Below are 3,142 nucleotides of genomic sequence, written 5' to 3'. Positions count from 1 at the left end.
CGCACATGACGCGAAATTTTTTTCGATGTGTAACAAAGATTGTTCGCTTGTTTGGGTCTTTTAAGTCCTTGGAGTCATAGTATTTTTCCATATCTTTGAAGCCTTGATCCTCTTGTTTACACCCAATTTTGTCCTTCCACATTTTAAATTAACTAGTCAAGCTTTTTGGATTTCAAACAGAGTGAAATACGTATTCGTAAAAGTCAAAAAATATTTTCTTAACTAGTTTTGATGTTATTTTTCCATTTCATTTGGAAAAATATCCTAAATATGTTAAATGGATTTTACATATAATTCTAAATATTAATTATGTTCAAAATAAGTGTTTAATTTAGTACCTATATTAAATTATCAAATATTAGGGTATTTGTCACGTTTAATTACTACAATTAGAATATTTTTGAAAAAAATAAATAAATATTTTACTCTGTTAAATTTAAGAAGTTTAATTAATTAATTGAAAGATGATTGATCTCTAATTGAGTTTTACTTTGGCTATTCTACTAAGGGTTGGCTACAATATTGATACAAGAAGTTACCCTTTAAAACTCTAAAAATGTAACCAACCCCTCCTCTAGAATACCTAATAGCCCAATGTTCTCCACGCGAACCCAACAGGCTCCAGCCAATTTTGGCAAATCTCAGTCCTCTTTCGGCCAATGGAATTAATTAGGATTGTCCGTTTCCCGTCTCTACAGCTATTCAACTCACCAAGGTCCTTTTCATCTATGCTTTTCACTTTTATTTTGAATTTTCTTTCATTTCCAGTACAATATTTGAATTTCAAACCAAAACTCAACAAAAAATCTGGTTTGGAGTCTGTTGCACATCGATTTTTAGTGGTTCAAACCCTAGAATTAATAGAACCCCGTTCCTCATTTCTCGACCACAGTTGACACACCAAAATTTTGAGTTTTCGGTTTACTCGACTTGAAAGTTGAGTTTCCCTTGAATCTTCGGAATAATTCAAAATTTAATCTTTGTTTTTCTTTGCTTTTGAGTTTTGTTGGTGAAAGGAAAGCATTCTCACCTCCATCGCTACTCCACAATGGGTAATTTGCTCTTAATGGCTTTTTAGTTTTGTGTTTTCTGATCTAGTTTGGTTTAGTTTTGTTTGAAGTAGAAAAGTAATTTCCGTTTTGCTTTTTTGCTTGTTCATCAATGTAGTGTCCTTAAATGTCAATATGTATGCAAGCATGAATTGGTTTCTTTCCTTTCTATTCACATATTAGTATGTTTGGCCTTTAGATACTTCTACTTGATTGAATATTAGTCCCTCCCTTAATTAAATGATACTGAAATCTTTATTTGTTCGTCGATAAGTTTATGTTTATGAGATTTAGCTTAGTAGCTAAATGGTTTAAAAGATGAAATGGTAAATTACGTCTTAAGAGAAATGTGTCCAGGAATGGAATTATAAGTTGTTCCATGTGAAAATATTTTCCTAATTTCTGATAAGAAATGAATCTCAAGACTTTAGTATATATTCTTACATAAGTTGAAATGTTTGAAAGTCATGAAAGATCTTGAACATGAGATGATTTAGCTTTCTTCTTAGTTTCTTTCTTTAATAAACTGGTTCGGAAATTCTTTTGAGATATTTTCTAACTGATGTAATTGGTTTTCTTTTGAAACTATGAACCGAATGCTTTTTTCCAAAGCCATAATGCCTTTCTTCTAAAACTTTGCTGTTTTATTTGATTTCCAACTATCAAATAGTAGTCTTCTCATGATGATACATTAACAGACTCTGAGAATTGGTAGTTTAATCTTGGAGTCGTCATTCTCTTAGTTGTCTTTATGTTTCTTTGTGAGCTGCATAGCTAATGTGCTTTAAGATTTGCTTACTTTACTGTAAGTGGTTTTCTTTTGGTTTAGTTTGAATATCTCACAGTTCTGGTCGCATTTACTAATTACATGGTTGTATCCTTCTTTGGCTATTAACTTCTTTTCTCGTTCAAAGTTCAAATTTCGCTCTTGTAAATCCCCTCCTCTATTTCATTTGATTGTTTTCTAACAACATGACCTTTAAAGATATTTTGTTTAAGTAAGAATGGTAGTATACTTATTTTGAACGTAGTACAATTGTAAAGCTTTAACGGAGTAAACTTGACAGTGTAATCTCTACATGTTAGGAAATCATGATCTTAAGAATTGTGTATGTTTGTCTTTGGAATGGTAGAAATCTGCACACACGAATTCACCTTGGAATAGTATTATCAGAACTTATGAGTTTTGAAGAGAAAATTGTTAATATTTTCGCATTAAGAGCACTGTGCACATCTGTGAACGAATCTAAGACTACCAAGTTTTAACATACGTGTTTAATTGAAGTCTCATTGAATTTATGTGTAGTTTAATTTCATCTTCAGCTATTCAATGAAGACTAATTTGCTTACCTTTCTTTTATGCATGAACTTCCAACAACGAGTCCAGTGGACTCATCTTCTCCCACATTGTGTGTTACATAATATCTCTTCGAGTCAACCCTGTAGCCCGCAGCCCATTAACATCATCAGATCACAGCAGCAACATTTTATTGTGCCAATGCCTTTCAAAGGCACTTGTCTTTAATTTTTGCCCCTCAAATTGGTGGTCTTTAATTTTTGCACTTCGCTAAAAACCCCTTGGTTCTGGGTTCAAACCCCCTCATAGTCAAAAATTAAAAAAAAAAAATTTGCAAGGTAGAGTTTGGATTCGCAAGGCAGAGTTTTGCCTCAAACTCTACCTGATCAGACAGAGTTTTGCTACCTTCAGGCAGCGGAAACTCTGCCTAATCAGATAAAGTTTGACTGCAAACTCTACCTGATCAGGCAGAGTTTGAGGTAAACTCTGCCTTAAGGCAAAGTTAGAAACTTTGCCTGATTAGGCAGAGTTTGACTGCAAACTCTACCTGATCAGGCAGAGTTTGAGGCAAACTGTCACGACCCAACTAGTGGGCCATGACGGGTACCCGGAGCTGACTACCAAGCACCACCCCTCATGCTATCTATCATACTCAACCTGGACATGCATCAACCTCAACACAAGACTTATCACGAACAATCTCCAAATATTTCTCAAAACATATATATATATGCATAAGCCCACGACGCTACAAAAAAAAGAGGATGTATAAAATATACAACGAAGATGTCACATA

The sequence above is a fragment of the Lycium ferocissimum genome, chromosome 8, assembly GCF_029784015.1.
Source record: "Lycium ferocissimum isolate CSIRO_LF1 chromosome 8, AGI_CSIRO_Lferr_CH_V1, whole genome shotgun sequence".
NCBI lineage: Eukaryota > Viridiplantae > Streptophyta > Magnoliopsida > Solanales > Solanaceae > Lycium > Lycium ferocissimum.
This window is presented reverse-complemented; position numbering follows the sequence as displayed.